Source organism: Myodes glareolus, chromosome 6, assembly GCF_982192425.1.
Source record: "Myodes glareolus chromosome 6, mMyoGla1.1, whole genome shotgun sequence".
Taxonomy (NCBI): domain Eukaryota; kingdom Metazoa; phylum Chordata; class Mammalia; order Rodentia; family Cricetidae; genus Myodes; species Myodes glareolus.
Window position 1 is genome coordinate 28,474,685 of NC_142031.1, and position 23,685 is coordinate 28,498,369.

Sequence of the window (23,685 nt, forward strand, 5' to 3'; positions counted from 1 at the left end):
CCAGAGGCATCATTTGGCCCCTGGGTAGTAGTTAGGGCTTAGCTCTGGGGTTGTGTGGTTGCCGTGGCGTGTGTCTTGGGGCTGTCCTGGCAAGGAAACCAGTCTGAACTCCTTGGCTAGGAGCCAGAACCCAGGGTTCTGTGTTCAGCATCATGGGCCCTAAAGTCATTTAGGAAGACTGGTGTGTTTCACATTTGTGTGCCCAGGACTACACACATGTGCACTTGCACACACACACACACACACACACACAGAGTTGTTAGAATGATACCTTTGTTTTCCACTAGCTCTCTGACTGAGGTGAGGGGAAGTGGGATATGGAGGAGGAGCTGTGTGGGTGCCAGGACACTCCGTCCCTAGACACTCCCACCCCAGCTTCCACCACAACAGGCAGGGCCTTGCTTCAGCTTGTCTTGAGAGTCTACAACAGCCAGTCCCTCTGGTTTAACAAGTTTAGCAGCTCTTGGCCCCTGCTGCATTTTAGAATGATCTGAGCAGCTCTTCAAAGAGGGGATGTTGGTGTTAGTGTCTGGGCTCCGGAGACTCCGATGTTGGCGGAGTGCAGCAGACCCAGGCGCTTCTTGAGGCTCTCCTGATGGTTAGGATATGCAGTCGGGCTTGAGAGCAGTTGCCTCAGTCAGTTGGGCTCTGTGCGTTTCCCATCCCTGTGGGTTACACCCAAATGATGAGAGTCCGGGAAAGTTAAGATCAGATCATCAGACACTTTGTACAGGATTGAATGTCCTGTCCTATATAAGACTGATCTGTGAGCTTAGCGATTATTAAAGTGTGATGTTTAGAAGGAGGCTCTGGAGCAGGTCACGGAAATGGAATTTTCTCATCTCAGCCTTTAATTTTTAAAATCTTTTTTTTCAGTGTGTATGTGTTCTCGTTTTTGCAGGTGTGCATGCGTGTGTGTGCATGTGTATGGAGGCCGGAGCCTTACTCTGGTTGTCGTCTTCAGTCTGCCTCTACTTTTCAGACTGAGTCAGAGCCCCTCTCTGGGACCTAGCGCTTGCTGGCCTGGCTCGTCAGCAGCCAGCCTGCTCACTCCATGGGTTCTGTCTCTGCCTCCAGAGTGCCAGTGTTGCAGGCAGGCATGGCATTTTAATTTTTAAGCTCTTAGCTGAAGTCTAGTACATATGTAGGAAGAGAAGCACGTTGTGTACAGTGTGGCAAATTCTCACAAACACACCTTATGTCATCAACACCTGGCTCTGGAAACGACTCTTGCCCTGTTCAAAGTGTTCAGACTTTCTGCAGCACTTGGACAAAGTCAGGGTGTGTCATAGTGTGGCAATATATGCTGGCTTGGGGCCTGGAGGGTTTTAACTTGGCCTCTGCCAGGAATACCTTTAAACACCTTCACAGACCCGTGTGCTTACCCTGGCACACATAGGTGTCACTGTGAAAGGGCACAGGGCAGAGGACCCTGCAAGCCCCCACCCTGTGTGACTCTCTTGGCCACTTTAGTTCGTTTTCCACCTGGGTATTTATGCTGATGTTGATCCCCAATCTTGAGTTAAAAATAAAGCCTGTATCCTTTTCTGGCCCTTTATTCTATTTTCCAAAAATTATACCAATAACAATTCTTCTTTGGAAAAGCCAGAGGCTGGCAGGGGAGGGAATTTACTGACAATCTTACCGGGCGGTGAGTTAGTTTCCTGGAGTCCCTGTACAGACCTCGTTTTCCGACCCGTGTCCCAGTGTGGCGTGGGTGACAACTTGCCCCCTGGTCATTTATGAGCACACTGCACATGCAGGGGTGAGCACATGGGTAAGCAGTTCATAGCTCTGCCATTTAGTTCTAGTGGCGGGTCTGGGTCAGGTGAGGTAGCCAGGATAAACTGGGCCAAGAGCTTGACACGGGAGCTGATGTTTCATGGTGGACAGAGCTGGGAATGTGTCCCGTGTTACGTGTTTGCTAGGTACTTATTAGCTTGAGAACATCCTTCTCTTTAGCGATAGTGTTTCTCTTCTTACTTTACTATGAATGACTAGGGTTTTGCCACTAAGCACCGTGGGGTAGATTACTGAGGCCTCAGGGTTATGTGATTTCTTTCTGTGTCATATGAAAGAAGTGCTCTCATTACTCTTTAATTTCTCCCATGAGAAGTGGTTAATTTTGTCTATTGAGCATGGCTTAAAGATCACATAGTTTTCTTCCCTTGTCTTTTTTCTTTTCCTTTTTTTTTGCAATAAGAGGACGTATGCTAACTCTCTGATTTGCTTCCATTGTGAGATTAACTTGTAGCATTTGTGTTTCATTATTAGGTATTGGCAATCGACAGTAACTGCATACAGTGTATAGGGAAGTTTTTTATACATTGGTACACTTTTAAGTAATATAGCTGAAATAATTCCATTCTTGTAGGGTTTGAAAACATGTCATGAAACCATGTGGTTTGGTATTTTTTCTTGGAGCCATATGTACTGCCCTTGCTCCACAAGGTCTCCCTGGCATCTGACCGGTGTTAACTTTCTTTTTTTTCTTTGTCCTGTGCCTGCTGGTTTAAAACATTTACCAGGTATTTTCTCTCAGTGATATATTTTAAAATTATTCACATAATGTATATGCAGTTAACTGCATTTTATTTCTTCCATACTACGACTTTTTTCATTCTCTGCATTTTTTTTTTAGATTTGTTTTATGTGTGTGAGTATTTTGCCTGTATGTAAGGACATGCTCCATGTATGTACCTGGTGTTCTCCAAGATCAGAGGAAAGCATTGAGTCCTTGAACTAGAGTCCTGGATGGTTGTGAGGCACCATGTGGGTGCTGGATGCTTCTTCAAGATCAAGTGCTCTTAACTCCCAAGTCATCTCTCCAGCCCCATTTTTGAAATGTTTTTCTCAGCAAGGGCGAGGGGGGCGGGTCAAGATCTCTGTGTAGCTCTCTCTGAACGTCTTGGAACTCTCTGTGCTGACCAGGAGGGCCTTGAACCTTCCAGGTGCTGGGATTTAGGTGTGCCCCTGTGCCCAGGGAGATGCATCTTTCTATCCGAGCCTCCTGGGTTTCTGCCAGAGCTTTGAGGTTTCCCTGGGTCTGCGTACACATTCTGCATCATCATTGTAGTTGTGAACATGCTTCCCTCCCCCACCCCCACTGCTTCCCACTATAGTGCTAGTGATCAGACTGGGACCTCACCACTCCAGGCAGGCTCCGTACAGCTGAGCTACACCCTTCGCCACTGTGGGGCTTTTTTTGCTTTGTGTGAGTGTGTGTGGTCCACTCACCTGGGTGCTATCAGCTGTCCTATTGCTCTCTGACTCCCTCGACACAGGGTAGGCTGGCAGTCAGCAGGCCCAAACAGTCTTCTGTACCCCACACAGCGCCAGGGTTAGAGGCATGCATGGCCACGCCTAGCTTTTTTGTGTGGGTGCTGGGGAGTTCATTACAGGCCTTCGTGCTTGCATAGCGAACACTTCCCTGCCGAGCCATCTTCTCAGTCTCAGCTGTTAGGCCTTTAGCTCATTGCTGATGCCTGTTTTATATCAGCGTCTGTAGTGCCTTCCTGTCTCTCTGTCCCTCTGTGGCAATACTGTAGTACTTGGGTCTAGGTTCCTTGTGGTAGGGTGCCCATCAATTTCACATCCCCAGCACCTGGCACAAAGCCTAGCATGCAGTAAATGCTTTTAATAAATGCTTGTGGGATCAAATTGGTGAGAGAGACAGTGAGCTTCACATCTTCAAAGTATGTTGCCTGGGCCAAGGCCAGGAGTAGAGCCTGAAGCAGCTCTGGCTCCAAGCCTGGAGGCTGGGATCTGGGTAACAGATGGGGCATCCTTCCCTCCTCGTCCTGGGTAATTTTCCCACAGGAGACTTCAGGGAGGAGTCTACGCCTCATAATTACGCATAATGACCAGTAACCCTCTTGTCACTCCCCCGATCAGTGCTAATCGTGGGGAGACCTGTGCTGTCTGTTCCCAGATGCCTAAAGGTAGCACAGAACAAACTGGTCCTCCGCTGGCCGCAGAGGAGACGATTTACTGGGGTAGGAAGCGAAGCTTGGAAGGCTGCTGGCCAGGTGTGCTCCCAGCTCTGTGCAGGAACCTTGGTCAGAACAGTACCTTACTTCCTGCTGGTCTGATCCAGAGCCTGTCCCCTGCCCGCTCCCCATAGTTCTGAGGCCAGATGTCTGCCTGTCAGTGTGCTGGTCTTTCCCATGGCCATTGTATTTTAAATTTCTATTGGGAATCAGGAAATGGGAAGCTTTTGGGGTTTTTTTTTTTTTTTTCTCTCTTTTTCATTTGTATGTGCTCGTGTGGCCTAGTTTGTGGAGGTCAGAGGACAACTGGGCAGGTTGGTTCTCTCGTTCTATGACATGGGTCTTGGGGATTTGAACTCAGATCATCAGGTTTGGCAGCAAGTACTCTTACCCAACTGAGTAATCTCGCCAGTCTGTAAAGACACAGTTTCTTCATGTGACTGTACCGGAGTGCTTCTCTGGCCCTTGCCCTTGCTAGTTGATGAGATTCAGTCCTCGGGTCCTGGTTTCTGCTGTCCCGAGAGCTAAAGTGATAATGGAGATACTACCCTTGCCTAGTCATGCTTGGTTGCCTGTGGCTCGTGAACAAAGGACCCTCATCTCTAGGGGGCTACATAGAGCCCACAGTCTCAGATATGGGAGCTTCCATTGCTGTGAAGCAGGGGTCAGGATGTCTGTCCTGATGTGCAGAAGGTGGAGTTGGAGGTAGAGACGTGAACAGGTCCTCTATTCCTCTGCTCGGGCTGTACTTCCTGTGTCTGGGATAGCACTTTAACCATTGTCTGGGAGGCCCTTTCTTCTTGTCCACTGATCTCTCTAGCAGGGCAGCAGACGTAGGTTTCTCCAGCTCTTTTGCTCCTCTGTTTTAAATTTTCGGGAACAGCTGAAAGCAAGAGTACACCCAGGAATGCTGGGGTTTGGAGAAGGAGCCCCCACCCTATTCTGTCTGTAAACACCTTGCTCCATCTCCATGCCCACCTGAGTGGGCGAGATGCTGTGTGCCAGGCAGCCCCAGAGGGTCTTCTCCTGGCAGCCACTGCTGTATTAGCAGAGCAGAAACTGACAGATGAACCTCGGTGACCCTGTGGAGTTGATCCAAATGCTTGCTCCTGGGCGGAAAGCATTCCGACAGAGGCGCTGTGGTGCTGGGTCGCTCTGGATGGGTCTTACCTGTAGGATGAAGCTTGCTTCTACCCTTACCTCACTGTGTACACATTGCCCTCTAAAGAGCAGAGGCTTAGATCTCTGACTGGTCCATCCTGTCTGTGCACATGGGTGATGGACTACTGTCCTCTGCAGCATCTGGAACCTTCCCCTCATCTGTGCTCATCTTCACTGGGTCATGGAAGGGGGGCTCTCAAAGGGCAGTTCCAGCTGTTGATTCGGTCCCCTCACTGTCAGTAGGAAGCTGACTCCTATGCCCCTGGGAGTTTGAGAAACAGCTGGCCTGGGAGCTGACTTGTAAAACACGCCCATACGTAGGAGGGTAAGTGTGAAAGCTGTCACACTTGAGATCCGGCCAAACTCTGGAAATAGTTCAAAGGTTTTGCTGTTGTTTGTTATAAAGAATGTAAATTCATTGCAGAAAAGTCCAGGAAGAGGAAATCTATCCTGATTTTTCCCCCATTTATAACTCATTAATATTTTGGTCTTTCTAGAACAATCTATTTCATTTTAATGTCTTTATTGAAATTTTTTACATTATCAAAGTCATACATGTTTACTGTATGTACTGTTTTGTAATGGGATAAAATGATATAAAAAGTCTGCTTCCCCCCCTACATTTGGTTGGGATATATATTAGATATGTGTGTGTGTGTGTGTGTGTATTTGTGAATAGGGTTTTTTTGCTTATTTTTATTTTGTGATGATTTTTATAAATAAGAGACCTTCATGTATTGTTGGCATCAACTCTTTACCTCAGGGAATAATAGAAACATCTTTCTTTCTTTCTTTTTTTTTTCAAGACAGGGTTTCTTTGTGTGGTTTTGGAGCCTGTCCTGGAATTCTCTTCCTAGACCAGGCTGGCCTTGAACTCACAAAGATCCACCTGTCTGTCCCTGGAGTGCTGGGATTAAAGGTGTGTATCACCACCGCGTGCCCGGCTGTAATGTCTTTAAAGTAAGAGTTTGGCTTACTTATTCTGCCAAACTTCTTAACAACAAACTTTTAAATGTCAGTGTGTGGGCACGTGTCCCAGAGCACATCAGGAAGGTCTGGGGACTTCTAGAAGTCGTTTTCCCCTCCACCACGTTGGTCCCAGGGATCCAGCTTAATCCCTCTGGTGTAGCACCAAGCAGGTGTTACATGCTGAACCATCTTGCCAGCCCTTACTCTGTATGATCAGTCAAGCCCCATCAGCTGCTCCTGGGTTGTGACAGGCAGGACAGAAAATGGCCACTACTTTAGGAAACTAGTGGGAATTAAAGGGCGATTGGGCAAGTAGGGGTTTCACAGACTTCTGGTATTTTAGTGTTTATCCAGGTAATCTGGGACTCTTGGTTCATTTTCTAGTTCAGGCCTGGGCATGGGCCTGGGGCTCTGCATGTCACGTGTGCTTGCAGGTGAGATACCGCTGCTGGCTTCTGGACCACCTTTTGCATAGGTAACAGGGTGGATGGGTGGGGGGACAGAAATGCCCACATCTGACTACTGGTCAGAGCTGCCTCAGGGGCATATTGTAACTCTTCTAAGCTGTTTCCTGGGAACACCAGGCTGTAGGACTAAAGTCTCATGTCTGGCTAGGTGACTTGGCTAATAGGTAGGCCTGTCTGAGCCCCTAGATTCCTTGTCTACAAATGTGGAGAAATTCTATTTCTTTGAACTCCATCGAGACAGATTATTGCCGTGTGGCCCCGAGTAGTCCCAGATTCACCGTGTAGCCCAGGCAGGCCTGGAACTGGTGCTCCTCTTGGGTCAGCTTCTCCTCTTGCTAAGTGGTAGGGTCCTAGGCATGTGGTTCATCTGTTAGCGTCTCCTTTTAAAAACAGCCTGTCCCGTCGGAGGTGTGCTTGGTTGGACTTTTGCACAGCCGTCCCTTAGGCTCATGCAAGAGTCTCTGTGTTTGTCTTCTAGCCCGCGGCTGCAGTCTTTATTTCTGGGGATTCATCTTTCCTACTTCTGTTCCCCTTCCCCCATACCTCCTTGGATTGAAACTAATTTTCCTCCTTATTTTGCAAAAATACTTCTTGTAACATAAAAAGGCCGAGCCTGCTTGTTGGGGTTTTTCTTTCCCACCCTGTCCCCCAGCTCTTTAGTCCCAGAGAAAAATCCCAGAAGAGATTTCTATAAGTTATAATGCTGATTGGCCCATTAGGTCTAGCCTCTTAGTGGCTAACTCTCACATCTTGATTAACCCATTTTTCTGATCTATGTTAGTCATGTGGCTCAGTACCTTTTTCATGCATGATTGGCAGAATACAGACAATTCTCCTGCTCCAACTTCTGAGATCAGGTTTTTTTTAATTTTTTTTTCTGGTACTATAATATTGTTCTCAATGATAAAAATTTACTTTTGAGTCTGCAATTGCAGTTTTGATTTTCCCCTTTCTGACCCTAGAGCTATTTAGGCAGCTTGTTGATAACGTTTTCCAGATGTTTCTTGGGTTAGAGGGCTTTGAGGGTTGTGTTCCTGGGCTACTCTGCTCAGCATCCTTAGCTGCGAGCTACTCCATGTGGGCCTGGATGTTCTGGTCAGGGCCTCTGCTGGCGGATGAAGCATCCAGCACATCCTGTAGAATGCCGGAAGAGGAGTGGTTGCTGCCCTGTCGTGGAGGGAGAGAAGAAGTCTTACAACCAGAGGGGACCATTCCCTGTTTCTCCACAATGCTGCCGCTGCTCAGCTGTGACACAGGTGGCCCCTTCCTTCTCTGTTGCTCACATACCAGTCCTGGGTGCGAGGAAGACATCAGGCCTGGTGGAGGGGCCTGTCTGTTAAAGAACCCAGATTTTGAGTCCTTTTGTCACTGACAGCCTGTGACTTTGACCACTGGCCTTTTTCTTTATACAATGCAGGAAATGTAACCTCATCTCAAAGACTGGAAGGCCTTTAGGGATGGATCACCTATTAGCTTGCCTGCTTTTAAGAATGTGCAATTTCGGCATAATTTCAGTTTCCAAAAAGTTAGAGGAAGACTATAAAGAACTCTTTTCATCACACTTCCTCTGCTCTCCTCCTCTCTCCGCAGTGCTGGCCTTGGACCAGCATCTTCACAGTGTTGAGCATGTGCTGTAGTACCGGGTCACATGCCTGGCCTGTGTCTCCGTAATTTTTGAGTGATACAAGCAGCAGAAGCCCTGGTGTCTTCTGAAATCCCATCAACAGCCAGAGCTGTGAGGTCTGGAGAGATGGCTCAGTGGTTGCAGGCACTCTCATAGGGGACCTGCGTTGGATTTGCTGCACCAGCATTGCGGCTCACAACCACCTGTAACTCCAGGTGATCTGACTCTTTCTTCTGATGTCCCCAGGCACCTGCATGCGTGTGGTACACAGACAAAACATTCATGTACTCAAGAAAAATAAAGATTGTGACTGCAGCTGCCTGTGAATCTGCAGAGCCCACGCTGGTGCCGGTGCTGCTCTTGTGGAAGACATTTTGGCCCATCACATATATACCATGTTTCCAGTCCTGTTTTTTTTTTTTTAATCTAAGTGCTTAGGCTGTCCTCAGACTTGAATTTATGATCTTTTTCTTGCCTTAGGCTTTCCAAGTGGCTGGGTACAGGTATAAGCTTGTATCAGCAGGCCTAGGTTTTATTTTCAGATTTTTTTTTTTTGAGACAGGGTCTCACTGTGTAGTCCAGGCTGTCCTGAATTCGATCTGTAGACAAGGCTGGCCTCAGACTCACAGAGAGTTTCAGTTGCCTTTGCCTCCCAAGAATTAGGATTAAAAGCGAGCGCCACCACCACTGGCTTTTATTTTCCTATTTTTTCTTTAAGTGTCCTTCATCTAGATTGTTTTTCCTTTTAAAAGTTCTTTTTAGCTTAAGTACGAACCACCTGATCTTGTCTCATCATTGAAGGGCAGTGGAGTTGGTCCTGGTTGGTACTTGGGTGGGAGGAGTTGTTTTGTTTTTAAGTATATAATCATGCTGATAAAGAATAGGGGCCCGACTCAGTGGACGGCTTGCTCTGGGGCGTGCAGCAGGGCAGTGTAAGCGGAGCAGAGGTAGAAGAGCTCCCTGTACTGGGGCCTAGAGTCTGGGTCACCAGCTAAAGTCCACAGGTAGAGGGTGGGGCAGGACCAGCTCCGGGAGCTGCCCCCCTCTTGTCTTCTGCCCATCTGTCTGCAGTGCCAAGCCATAGCCTGCGCCGCACCCCTTCCCTGGCTGACTTGGTGTTGGCTTGGGATCAAGGCTGAAGCTTGGGAGGGGAGTACTTTAAAACCCTAGTATCTCCTGAGAGTGGTGCTGGGGACAAGATCTCCACCCTAAGCCAGCGCAGTTGTCCTTCCCAGGGGAGGAACACCCTCGAGTTAGGGCTGGACTTTGAGCCACACTCCTCCCCAGCCCCGCGGTTTGGGGCCTCTGGTCAGGGACCTGTTCCTCCCTCACTGGAGAAATCTGTCTGAGCGCTGCCTTGGGCTCACCTGCTCCGTCTTCCTCCGCGACTTCCTCCAGGTGCGGGACCCCTGGAGCAGGTCATTTGCGTTACAAAAGGTCAGTGGCGGTTGACACCCCAGGTTCTCTGGCTGCAGCTCTCACCTGGGTGGTGGGTGTTAAAAAGAAGAAAGAAAGCAATTTGTAGGTTTTTTCAGTGAATGATTACCCTCACTTTCTTGTCCACACCCCTGCTGAGAGGGCTTCCTCCCTTCAAAGCCCTGTGGTGAGCTGTGTGGAGGTTTATCTTTGGTCGGAAAGGAGCCTTCCTCTGGGCCCCTGGGGTGGGGTGGGAAAAGCCTTGGAGTTGAAACCACTTTTTCTCCGGTGCTCCAGTCCGTCTTTCTGCTGTTGCTGCCCCCGCAGTTGTGATTGTGAGCTGTTCCCACACTTGTGATTGTGAGCTCACCCCTTCAGCAGATCCCCCCTCCCTGCTCCAAGTCCTCTTCCTCCAAGTCCTGCTCCTCTAAGTCCTCCCCGCTCCTTGAGCTGGTGTTCCGCTTTTGCTTTGCCTTACAGCCTCTTATGGAATTGGAAAGAAAGGTTTTTGTCTAAAGGCTTTTGCACACACACACACACACACACACGCACACACACGCACACACATGCATGCATGCACGCACACAAGTATGCATATAGGAGTCAGGACAATCCCTGGAGTTGGTTCTCTTCTTCTGCCCTGTGAGCTGAATTGCCAGGCTTAGTGGCAGGTGCTTTTTACCCCTGAGTCATCTCACTGGCCTGACATGGTTGTTTTTTTTAATTATACTTTTATTGAGATAAAATTAATGTAACGTAAAACTGAATCATTTAAACTACACAGTTCAGTGAGTGGGTTTTTGTGTGTTCAGAGTGTACACATCATATTGCTTTCTTTCATAGGTGTCGTACCCCACCCCCAAAGAGACCCTGCGGAAACAATCCTCAGCTCCCTGGACTCCCTAGCCCTCTTGGTCCCTGTCGGCCACTAATGATGCTCTACTGTGGATTTGCCTAATCTAGACATTTTTATATAGATGGAGTCATAAAGTGTGTGACCGTTTGTGCCCCTCGTTTTTATTCTGCGCGTTTTCAAGGTCTGCCTGTGTATAAAAGTTCATAATTGAGACTATCTCGTTGGATGGCCAGCCCACATTCTGTTTGCCCATTCAGCAGTGGGTGTCTCAGACCTGTTTCCCAAGCAGTGCCCTGCAGGCCTCGTTAGTGTCAGACCCTGGCACCGTTGTCCCCTCCAGTCTTGAAGGGCAATTTTCTCCAAGGCTTGCTAATGCCACACTTCTGAGCTGTCATCGGAATGAGGTGAGCCCCACACTAAGCTGAGAGAAGCCCCACTGTAGGATTGCTTCCTACAGTGGCAACGGCCAGTTGCAAACAATTTTCCCACAGCCCACCTGGACAGTCAGTGTGTGCTTGAGGAGTGTGGCACCCCAGGACATGTCTAGAGATTGAACCACAGGCTCTGCGCATGCTGTGGTGGTTGAGGGAGAGTGGGGAAGTACCAGAGGCAATATGCAAAGCTTTATGACATGTTAAGGAGAAATTTAATGTAAAAAAAAAAACAAAACACTGGATATACTTAGTGGTCCCAATTTTTTAAATTAAACAAATGCTGCATTAATCTATGGTAAACTCTTAACTAAATTTTTAAAAAGGCACCAAATTCAACCCAGGCAATCTCAGTCTCACTGTGTCGCCTCTTCTGTCCACCTGACAGTGAGGAAAACCTTCTGGTCTACAACTCCCCGCAACTTCACTGAACTGTTTTTTCTCTTCTCTTTCTTTGTGTCCTCACTTTATTCCCTGGAGTTGTGCACCAGAGTTTTCCTGTCTCTGTAATGAGTTTAGCATATGCCTTTGATATTCTTCCCATTACCACACAAAAGCAGATTCACTCGAAGACAAGTCCAGGGTCAGTGCCCCTTTCGTTACGTGTTCAAAGCCAGAGTACGTGGACGCAGTCGTATGCGCTCCTACACATTTTAGTGACAGAGATGCAGTGTGGGTGTAAGCAGCTAACAAATGTCAGTCCATGAGACAAGGACCCTGCTCTGTGACCACATTCTCCCCAGAGCCTAACAGCAATGCTGATTGTATCGAAGAGATGAATGGTTTATACTTCTGCATGGCTAGATGGAAGGCGATGGTTTTAATGGGCTGGTTGCACTCGTAGGTGGAGCTTTGTTGTTTCGTGGGGGCTGCTGCAGCTATGTTTTAACCTCTCACATTCAGTTATTTGTACGCAAGGTTCGACATCATAACTCGCATAACGTAGGGTGTTCTGCAGGTTTCATCCGTCTTGTCCCTTGGTATTTAAGGGTTTCAGTGAGTGTCTAATCTTCTGTTGTATGGTCTCATAATTTATCTCAGTGTTCTGTTCATAGCGAACCAGCTTTCACTAATCTGCAGAAAAGACATTTTAGAAATGCGGGTCTTTAAACCTAAGTTCCTAGGCTCAGCATTACTATGGGAAGGGTCTTTCTCGCACCAGTTGCTTATTTATTTACATACTCAGTCGTCAGTCTTTTAGTATCTGAAATAAAAGTAAAGATCCAGTTGTGAGCGGGCACCCTGGCCTGGGAACTAGGTCCATGGGCCTGGGATCATTGGACTGGAAGAACCTTGTAGCGCCATGTTGGGTGAAGGTGCTGGGAAAAGCTATTTTGTATAGTTGCTTCAAGATTCATGCACGTGAGTATGCCTGTGTATTGGCCAGAGGACATCCTTAAAGTATCAATTCCACTTTGTATTGAGACACAGGATCTCTCAGTGAACCTGGAGATGACTGTATATAGGTCAGGATGACTGACCAGGGAGCTAAGCCGCCTATCTCTACTTCCCCAGGAACCCACACCCAGCTTTTTAATGTGGACTCTAGGAATCAGAGGTGCCATGCAAGCACTGGACCAACTGGATCTGTCTCTCCAGCCCTCCACTACCCTCATAGAAAAATATGGCTTCATTTGAGTCCTTGAGAAAGAAATACACAAGGGAGCAAGCTCTTTGAGAATTTGAGGGAGACTAAGTCTATTAGTAACGTTGAGACCATTCTGCAACTGGGGGAGTTTGTTCTCCCAAAGAATTATAATTGGATAGCAGGGAGGGGTAGGCATCAAGGAGGCTGTGGGGTTCCACATTGCTGCTGTTGATGTTGGAGTCAACTTTAATACCACTCGCCAATTTTGAACTTGGTTAGTTTGTGCCTCATTTGGCTTGTCTGCCAAAATTGATGTGGAGCCGGATGCATTGGAAGGTTACATTTAAGCCAGAATTGCTTGCTTCATGCATGCAGTTTGTACCTTCCGTCAAAACTGTTAGTTACTTACTTTTCTTTCTCAACCCTAGTTTCTCTGACATTCCTGAATCCCCTGGGTTTTGAGGGGTTTGGGATTCCTCCAGTAAACAGTCATGAGGCCATTCACCTTGGCTGACTCTGTCAGGGGACTGTAGTGGTAGCAATGTTTGCTTGCTGGTTTCCTGAGCCTTTTAAGAAAGCTTTTGGGGGCAGGAGGTGGTGGAGAGGCTGGCTGTGAGCAGAACTAGGCGGGACCTCAGCCGTGGGTGCGCCAGTCCAAGGACATGTACTGTGGGGCTGGCCTGAGGGCCCTGTGGCCAGGAGTGTACGCCTCTGTGTGTGTGTGTGTGTGTGTGTGTGTGTGTGTGTGCACAGCAGGGATGCAGAGGAGTCCAGTTGTGCCTGGGAGTTACCTAGACAGCCTGGCCTGGCCATAGTGAGCTGGAGACTTTGCCTTCTACTAGTCCTTTGATGTGGTTGGCTGTGTTTCCTCCATACTGGCTGGAGGCTATGGCCAAGTAGGGCCCCCACAGCTGGGGGACTCTGCCAGGCGCTGCAGCAGGTTGGGGTTTGAAGTTGGCAGCCATGGTACCCAGGGCTCATGGGTGAAGGTTTCAGATTCCGTCCGGGGCACTCTTCATCTCCCAGACACTCCTGGTTTTCCTACTGGACTCGTGGATGAGAGACCAGTTTGCAGCAACAGAAACTACACAAAAAGAGCCCACAAGCCCTGCCTCTGAGCTTCCCTTTATGTTCATAGACTTGTACATGGCGTTTGCTCTTGAGGCTCTGTCCTTAAGCCTTTCCTCCTAAAGAAAAGTCAAGTATGATAAACTGAACAGAACGTTTTCCCCATGCTTACTCTGCTGCACATGGATGCACGTCATACATATGCAAGGATGAGTAATTTTAAAAAGAAAGTTTGATATGCACACTCACCGGCGTCAAGCTCTTTTCCTGTGTGTGTGCCTGCAACGTCAGATCTCCGGTGCTGTGCACTGTTAAAGGGATAGAGTTAATAAGTCAGGCAGTGTTTTGAGTTGTTTTTTGCCCCTCCCCCCCAAAAGTATTCACTTCTCCATCAGGAGAACACCCTAAGGATGGGGATGTGTAGCTCAGTTGATAGAGTGTTTGCCCACATCCAGGAAGCCTTGGGCTCAATCGCCAGCATAAAACTGGGTGTTGTGGCACATGCTCATCGTTGACAGGTGTGCAAAGTGGAGGCAGAAGATCAGTTCAAGGTCATATTCCGTCCACAGAGCGTTTGAGACTAGTTTGGTCTGCATGAGACCAAGTGTCATTGTTTTCACTGAACAATTTCCTGTGTTTGTATATTGTAGAGTTTCTCTTATCACCTTAAATGACATATCAACAAATGAAGTGTCATAAGTTTTCTTGTACATTAGTATGTATGCAACATATGTCAGGCAGATAAAGCTGAACTAAAAAGTACTGCTTGCCTGCGTGTTTTCTTCTAGTCCATCCCTGTCTCTGCTTCAGAGACCCAACCATTGCCTTGAATTCAATATTTATCTTTCCTTTGGTGATGTTTCCGTTACACATTTGTGTTCCCTTATGTTTAATTTTGCTTGTTTAGTAGAAATCTTTAGAATCTTCAGAATATATATATATATATACATGTATATATGCACACATACACACACACAGTTTTTTGAAGGTCAGTCTTTGTATTTTTCTTTTGTTTGAGACAGGGTCTTACTATGTCATGCAGTCTGACTGTGGACTCAAGGAGAGCCACTTGCCTCTGCCCTCAGAATACTGGGATTAAAGGCGTGCATCACAGTGCCCAGCAGAAGGCCAGTTCTTTGTGTGGAAGTGCATGAGTGCCCTCTCTCTCTTCTTGTTCCTCCCTCCCTCCCTCCCTTCTTCTCTCTCTCCCCTCCCTTCCTCTCTCCCTCCCTTCCTCTCCCTCCTTCCCTTCCCTCCCTCCTTCGCTCCCTTCCTCTCTCCATCCCTCCCTCCCTCCCTCTCTCCCTTCTTCTCTCTCTCCCCTCTCTTCCTCTCTCCCTCCCTTCCTCCCCCTCTCCTTCCCTTCCCTCCCTCCTTCGCTCCCTTCCTCCCTCCATCCCTCCCTTCCTCCCTCTCTCCCTTCTTCTCTCTCTCCCCTCCCTTCCTCTCTCCCTCCCTTCCTCCCCCCTCTCCTTCCCTTCCCTCACTCCTTCGCTCCCTTCCTCCCTCCCTCCCTCCTCCTTGCATATGGATGTCAGAGAATAGCTTACACAACTCAAATCTCTCTACCACGTGGATTCCAGGGTCAGCGCTCAGATTGTCAGGCCTGGTGGCAGGTGCCTTTATCCACTGAACTAGCTCATCCTTCCCCGCTTTTCCTGATTCATCATAGTTTGTGAGGTCCTTCCCCAGTCTTGTGGTTGGTTATTTCCTCTGTTGCTGCTGATTTTTCTGGTTCGTGATTGGTAGGCTCTCAGGGTGTCTGCACGTATTGCTGTTGATGGTGCTTGTGTGAATTGTGGACATGCTGCCTCTGGCGTGCGTGTACTTGGTTTCTCTAGAACTGGAACTACAGGGCCACAGGACGTGTATTTGACATTAAACATAGTCCACAGATGTTTCCAGAATGATCGTCCTCTGTCCTTTTTGCTAGTGCTATCAGGAGGAGCTGCTGCTGAACCCCATGGTTCAGTGCTAAACTAACACCTCCTTTTGAGGTACTTGTTTTGTGCCTTCCTGTGCTGCTGGGCACACACCATGTGTTTAATCCTCATGATGACTTTGTGACACTAGATGGTGGTATTATTCTCCCCTCAATTTACAAATTGAGGAAATAGAGCTACAGAGATTACTTAAAACTACCCACCTCATATGTGGTGGTGACAAGAATCTCACTGTGTTATGTTTTGTTTGAGTCAGTATTGCTATATATGTAGCTCAGGCTAGCCTCAAAGTTCAAACCTTCCTGATTCAGCCTATGAGTGCTAGGATTACAGACTTGCACCACCACACCTGGCATCCCTGTGGTCTTACAATTTTTAACCTTTTTGTTGTTGTTTTGTTTTGTTTTTTTGGATTTTCAAGACAGGGTTTCTCTGTGTAACTTTGAAACCTGTCCTGGACTCACTCTGTAGACCAGGCTGGCCTCGAACTCAAAGAGATCTGCCTTGCCTCTGCCTCTCGAGTGCTGGGATTAAAGGCATGTGCCATCACCACCCAGCTTTAACTTCTAGTTTTTATCTATGTGTATGAGTATTTTCTCTGCATATGTGTGTACCATGGGCATGCTTGGTACCTGAGAACAGAAGAGGGTTAAGATCCTTTGGAACTGGAGTTACAGATGTGAACAGTTATGTGGGTGCTGGGAATAGAGCCTGGGTCCTCTTAAAGAGCAGCCAGTGCTCTTAACCTCGGAACCATCTCTCCAGCTGCCTGCTGTGTGTGTGCCTGCATGTGTGCATATGTGTGTGTTTGTGTGTGTGCTTCTGTAGTGAGTATTTTTCATGTTAATTCCCCATTTACTTTCCTTGAAGATAAACTGAACACTTTAAAACCACTCCTGTATTTCTGGACCACTCAGGTTGTTTGTAGTTCTTTCCTATTAATGCTTATGGAAGCTGTCTTGGCACTTGTAGCATTTTAATTTCTTCTATTGCCTTATTGGTTGGTTTTTTTTTTTTTTACATTTATTGAAGTGAGAGTCAGAGTACTTGGTGATTAAAAATGGCAGCACTGTATAATCAGGAAATGATACTTACCAGCTCTATGCTCAGAGTCCTTATGTCTGGTGCCTATACAGCCTGAGGTTATGAGACAGGGATGGGTGCGGGGGTGCTGAGTGTGACGCCCAGCGTGCTCTGAGGGTGCTCCAGGAGATAGTTCTCCAGGTTTGCTTTCAGCTTCAGTCTCTTCCTTTCTTCTTTGCAACCAGAGGGCAGGAACTCCGATAGTCCTGTTCTCTGCCAAATATAGCAGAGGTTGTCTGTCACAGACAAGGCAGAGTTTCGGCATTTTCTTGAGCATCACCCAGTCGCTGAAAGCTCTGTATTGGTCTGTTTTGTAATAGGAAAGCCAGGAGGTTTTCAGATGCTTCATTCATAACATGAATAGTAGCCATGAGAATCATGTCTAACCTCTCCCGACAAAAAATGACGCTGCCGTTGTGTGATGGGTCAAACAGGTAGACATAGCCTTCTTGGGTTTCTAGTTTGCAAAGGTGACACACCCCCGGGTCTCACTAGTGAGTGTGCACATATGCATGCACGCTGTTCTGCCAAAGTGGGCAGCTGTGTGTGTCCTCTGCCAGAGCCCCCTAAAAGCCTCTCCGTTACATATCAGCTTTGTCAGCAAACCTCAGGAGAGGAGGACCCTCTGAAGAGATGAATAATTGATCGTCTCTAGATAGGATATGCTATAAGCAGGAGCCCTACACTATGAGAGTGTAGGGCTAGTTTTCATTTGGGAACTCAGCTGATGGAGAGGGTGGAGCTCAAATCTCAAACCCTCCAACAGCTGCTAGCCTGGCAGAGTGGAGCTGCTGAGCTGGGGTTAGGGTGGGAGGATCCGGGTGGAGAGGCAGCGTCTATTGCCTCAGATGCTGGGAGAATTCACCCTAAAGAGTCCACCATGGAGAGATGGGTGTTTGTGGAGGTTGCTGGGAGCTTGCTCATTCTGGCTGCAAACACCTTGCATGAGTTTCTGCTAACGTGGTGTGTAGCTTACAAGCAGCAGGCTAGCTCTGTGGCTTGTTCCTCTTCTAACTCCTCCCACGACTGAGAAAGGACGAGCAACAACAGTTCGCTCTCCTGGTACAGCTCTGCCTAAGCACCTCCCTTTGCTCCACTCCGTCCAGTGGAGTATCGCAGAGACCATGTGTACTTACTCGAAGGGTCAGGAAAAGCTTGAGGCTGGAATTGGGTCTTCAGCCCTCTCTGGTGGTGTTGACTGACTGAATTATCTGGAGAGTAGAGAATCCCACCCTTTCCCAGCCTTGCCCAATGTAGCTTTGCCCAGCATCAGAGGTTCTGGAATCCCTCAGGTTGGGGGGCTGCTGCTGTTGAACCCCTGCAGTTAGGATCCGGTGCGTGGTTGGGGATCAAACCCAGGGCCTTATACATGCAAGGCAAATGCTCTGCCATCTGAACTCAACAGCTTACATGCCCAGAGCCTGGCAGGTCTCCTCGTCACCTACCTGCTTGATCCTTCCATCTGTGAATTCTTCTCCTTCCTTCCCTCTTCCTAAATACCTAATGACAAAGATTCCTCTGAGAGGAGCCTTTCTAGACTCTGCCATACATACTTGTCTGGAGAGAACTGGCATCTCCTTCTCTTCCAGCCCCAGCGCTCCTGAGTACACAACGCTATGCTTTAAGGCTGCTCCCAGGCCTGTTATCACCTTGCATCAGCATCAGAAATGGCAACTTCTTTATGTTTGTGACTTCTGAGGAAAGGAAGCCTGTGTTCAGGAAGGGACTGTGCCCTGTTTAGGTTGTGTTGCCGCCTTCGGAACCCATCGGTAAAAGCGTACTCAACCTAGATTTAAAGGAAAGGCAGGAAAGAAGGGAACGGGGCATAGCATAGTAACTGAGCTAGTAAGAGCTGTTCTGAAAACTGCCCTACGTATTTCTTACTGTGGATTATGATTGGAAAGTCTGAGAAAGCCACGGGGCTGTGAGCCCCTCTGAAGCTGCTGTACCGCATTATGGTGAGTGTGGCTCATTAGCTGTTAGTCTTTCGTTTGAGTGCACACTGCTGGGTCTCCCATGTATAATTTACATGGACGTGGTGTAAGTACAAGGTTGTATTTACTCAGTTTGATTTTCTCTCTCTAGCCTCTTGACCTTTTGGCACCTGGTCCGTCTGTTTGTCCTTCTGGCAGGTGACAGGTTACTCTACATATGAATAGTTTATCCCTCCTGTTTTCAACATCAGTGTCTTCTTCGAGAACAGCCGTGTTGCCGGTGGTCAGGGTCTGTCCTAGGTGTGTCCAGGTTCTCGATCTCTTTTTAAAGAAATTGAAATAAAGGCATACTCAGATTGCAGAAGGAGCAAGGGAGCTTTCTGCAAAGGAAAATGACAGAACAGACCAGATAAACTGGCAAGAGTGGTGGCAGGCCGTGTGGGTGAAGATACTGAAGGGCACTGATTATTGGAACTTCAAGAGAAGGAGGGGTTTGGGCACTAGGGGCTTTGGGTAGTCTGTTTGTATTGACAGCTTTTATATAACCATTTCTCTGTTTTGCGTGTCCTTCCCCATAATACATAAACATATCCAGTTAAGCATAAGATGGTAAATAGGGGATTCTCCTTAAAAGTTCACAATGACAATTTAATTTGTTTTATTACACACATATTTCAAACCAGTTCAGCCCAGAGTGGCCTATCTTCTGTACCCAAACCCAATTCAAGTATGACTGGGTAGGATCTAAGACTGATGGTCACTAAGAGCGAGGAGAAACTCAGCCTATTGTTCAGAGAGGGGTGTATGTGCAGGTAGGTGTGAACAAGGACCCTTTATTAGTGATGGGTTCCTAGTTCAGAGAGAGGTGGATGTAAAAAGTATGCACAGGTAAGAGAGAGGGGGTGTCAGGTTGCCACGTGCCTTATTAGAAGAGGGGATGTGCATAGCCCAAACTAAGTGGAGTCCCAGGTTGCTACGTCATTTGCTATGTTTCCCTGCCTCACTGTGGCAGACTGCTGGACCCCACCCCTGGCAGCTGGCTTACCAACTCGCACTCTGAGTGTGGCTAGGCCGTGGTGACAGGCACTTACAAGCAGCACTCTCCATAGCTGGCCTGAACAGAATTGTGGCAGACCTTGTGAAACTTGAACATCCTCAGATGGAGTTGTGAATCAAAAGCCTGCAGGGACTTTGAAGGTAGCACAAGTGAATGAAGTTATAATTGATTCGGGTGTAATGAGTAATCAATCCCTGACCCCTGGCCGTGGCTTCGGAAGGCTATGCTGGTGCTGAGAGGGGGAGGGTGCTACATCCTGTATATGCAATAGCTCCTCTCTGCTATAGGAGAATTTGCCAGGTAGAAATGTAGACCCTCAAGAAAATCAAAGCTTCATGTACATTTTTGAACTTTAAAATTTGTCGAAAATAAATAAATAAATAAATAAATGAATAAATAAACACTAACTCTGGACAAGCCAGCTACGCTGGAGCTGGCAGCTCTTGTGGCTCTGACCTGGGCATCATGGTGTCAGTGTAACTCCCCTGCTTTATTAGCCACAGGACCAAAATGGTAATGTAGGCTGTAAGCTGTTGAGCTGACGGTCTCCTCCGGAACCTGGATGCTGGTGGTACCTCTGCCCATTCAAGAACCTACCAGCTTTCCAACTCGGGACTGAAAGTTGGGAAACATGCTTGTCCTCAGTGCTCAATGGCAACTTCTGCTGGCCAGTTTGCTCCCGACTCTCCAGCAGATTTTGAGAAATGTATCAGTGGGGTTCCTTAGCAAAGAAACTGGAATTTAGGATTTTCTTCTCTCTCCCACCACGCTGGCTTTCCTTCCTTCCTCTCTATGCCTGTGTCTACTTTTCCCTTTATTCTCTTTTTGGTCTGTAAAGCATTTTTCCTTCTGAGGGAACTGAGTGGCACATAGCCAGCCGTAGTTAGTTCTTATTCACACACCAAAAATAACTTATAAAATCCCTTTTTGTTGTGTTGACCATTTTGGGGAAGCCTCAGCTCATGTAGCATTAGTCTTCCTGGCGTTGTTTTTGTGGATCCCATAACTCTTTGATGGTTCTTCCTGGTTATGCATGCTCCTTCTCCTGTCCCTGTACATGGAAGCATGTAAAATTGGGTAGCTTCAGGTCTAAGCCACAATCTGTACATTTCTAAAGTATCTTATGGGCTGCTGTTCTAGGCATCTAAAGATAGTTTTCCAGCAGATGTTATAGGTCTTTGGGGGATAGGAGGCTTTCCTTGTCCTAGGAGTGTTCTTCTATACCAGCTGTGGGTAGGGAAGGCACAGGAATCCTTAGGATTTAGACCTCGCCTTGCCTTAACTACCACCATTGCGGAAGGCAGTTGCTTAGTCATATAATAGTGGTGGTGTGTGATAAATGCAAAGAAACTTGAAGAGTCCTGGAGAAAGAGGCACAGCTAACTCTGCAAACTGGGTGAGAGCAGAAGTGATGCTTTAAGAATAAACCACAGTGAGCACTGGAGAGGCCAGAAACTCCCAGGACCACGTGCTCAAAGCTGAGACATTAGAGAAGCCAAAAGCAGTAATGAGATGGGATCTGCAGGCTGAGGCTCATTGCCACAGCCTGATTCTAATGGTCACTGCTAGTGTGGAGTGTGACCGTGTCGGGGACTCTGGGACTGTAATTGTGTCCGTGTGTGACTGTGTCGGGGACTCTGTGGCCGTGTGTGACCGTGTCGGGGACTCTGGAGCTGTGACTGTGTCGGGGACTCTAGAGCTGTGGCCGTGTGTGACCGTGTCTGGGACTCTGTGGTAGTGTGTGACCGTGTCGGGCACTCTGGAGCTGTGGCCGTGTGTGACCATGTTGGGGAATCTGTGGCCATGTGTGACTGTGTCGGGGACTCTGTGGCCGTGTGTGACTGTGTTGGGGACTCTGTGGCCGTGTGTGACCATGTCGGGGACTCTGTGACCATGTGTGACCGTGTCGGGGACTCTGGAGCTGTGACTGTGTGTGACCCTGTTGGGGACTCTGGGGCTGGGGCCGTGTGTGACCGTGTTGGGAACTCTGTGGCCGTGTGTGACCGTGTCGGGGACTCTGTGACCATGTGTGACCGTGTCGGGGACTCTGTGACTGTGTGTGACCGTGTCGGGGACTCTGGAGCTGTGGCCGTGTGTGACCCTGTCGGGGACTCTGGAGTTGTGACCGTGTGTGACCCTGTCAGGGACTCTGGAGCTGTGACCGTGTGTGACATTTTTAGGGCTGATGTGTTAGTCATTTTAAAGCTTTTTTTGTGCTACCCAAGGATCTAATGCATGTTTTAGCTTTGTATTTTGGCAGGATCTTAAAACTTACACAAAGTTGTCAGGATTATACCTGGAACTCCCATGTCCCAGGATGTTTGTTTGGTCTCATTTGCTTCAGCATTTTCTCTATATGTATATTTTCAGATATACATACAAACATTTTATGAGTACCTGAGATGAAGTCAGAAATATTGTGCCCCTTTACTGCTAAATACTTGTGTGTGTTTGTCCTAATAACCAGGCATTCACTGTTTTCTAAAAACAGAGATTTTTGTGTGTGTGAACATGAGTGTGCCGTGGCCATGGAGCCTAGAAGGAGGCTGCCAGATCCCTTGGACCTGGAGGTACAGGAGTTTATGAGCCACGCAGTGTGTGCTGGGATTTGAGCTCTAGCCTTCTCGTAGAGCAGTAAGTGCTCTTGCCTGCTGAACAATTTCTTCAGCACCCAAATAAAATTCTTTAGCTATTTAACTATTACCTTTTGGAGGGGGCAATACTGATGATCAGCCTAGGGCCTCACATATGCTTAGCATGTGATCTACCACTGAGCTACATCCCCAGAAGATTTTCTTATCTAATTATAATGATCCAGGTCAAGATTAGCCTGGGCAAAGCAGTATCTGCTCCCTGTTGATACCAGATCGCATCAGTAGGGCGAGTGCTATTCTCCCCTAGTTTAAGAGCTAACCTATAAACATGTATTTTCTCTATATAAACTGGAAGAGGTTCTTTCTTGAGTATAGGTTTTGAGAGAACCCTTCAGGTATTGTGTAGAACGCTGCAGTTTTGTTTACCTGGTAGTTTCCTCATGGATAGATTTGGGGTCTACGTTTTGGCAAGAGTTCTCTGAGTTGTCAGCCGTCTGTGTCCTGTGCAGGCCACAGTGCAGATGTTGCCATATTGCAATGATAGCTGTACTGGGTAGTTTTGATTGAACTAAGAAACACCTTGGGTGTTAAGAGACACCCTTGAGTTCTTCAGGCCTTTTCTAAGGAAGATTACCTGAAGGGGTAAGATTCCAACTGTGATCCTATACTGAGTAAAAAGGAAAAAGCCAGTTAAATGTCAGCATTTCCCTCTCTGTGTGTCCGGTCTGCTGACCTCACACCCTTACTGGCACAGCTGTGTGAATCACTGCCATCAAACTGTACCCACAGTGATGGATTGTACCCTCAGACTGTGAGCCAAAATAAATTCCCTTCCCATAAGTTGCTTCGTGTCAGTTATTCGGTCACAATGATGAAAAATATCGTTAGTTGGGCGGTGGTGGCACACACCTTTAATCCCAGCACTTGGGAGGCAGAGGCAGGCGGATCTCTGTGAGTTCGAGGCCAGCCTGGTCTACAAGAGCTAGTTCCAGGACAGGCTCCAAAATCTACAAAGAAACCCTGTTTTGAAAAACCAAAAAGAAAAAAAAAGAAAAATATTGTTATATCTAATGCTGATTGTTTGGTTAAGGTGGTGTCTTTACTAAAATTCTCCGTTTTGTCAGTTACCTTTCCGTTGCTGTGGAAAAACAAAATAATAGAGACAGGAAAAAAAAAATTTGAAAGTATGTTTAACAGTTTCAGAGGATTCAGTCAGTAGCCACTTACTTGGCTTCATCGGTGTTTGAAGCAGAGCGTCACGGTGGGCAGCAAGTCGCAGAGTCAAGGGGTGCACCTCGTGGAGCCAGGAAGTACAAAAAAAAGGAGCTGGGGTCCCTTGATCCACTTTGACCTACTTCTCCCAATTCGGCCTAGTTCCTCAGTTTCCACAGCTTCCAAGTAGTACTAGCCACTGTGGACCAAGGTTTTAAGACCTGTGCTGCCGTGACCCCTGCAGGGAGGTTCTCAGCCCTTGTCAGTCCTGCACCTCACCAGGTTCCCACCTA

The 23,685-nt window shown here is 47.7% G+C and overlaps 1 protein-coding gene across 7 annotated transcripts in view; it reads left to right on the forward strand.

The window, feature by feature from the left end:
- The window catches only part of Tet3 (tet methylcytosine dioxygenase 3), a 103,824-nt gene that overhangs the window by 23,630 nt on the left and 56,509 nt on the right, over positions 1-23,685 (forward strand). Inside the window, exon 1 of one of the 7 annotated variants that reach the window (XM_087907100.1) lies at positions 9,490-9,647. The exons of the other annotated variants lie outside the window; for them this stretch is intronic. The gene's annotated coding sequence lies outside the window, so the exon portion shown is untranslated. Of the gene's footprint in view, positions 1-9,489; positions 9,648-23,685 lie in introns of those variants that run through there. 7 annotated transcript variants of the gene reach the window in all.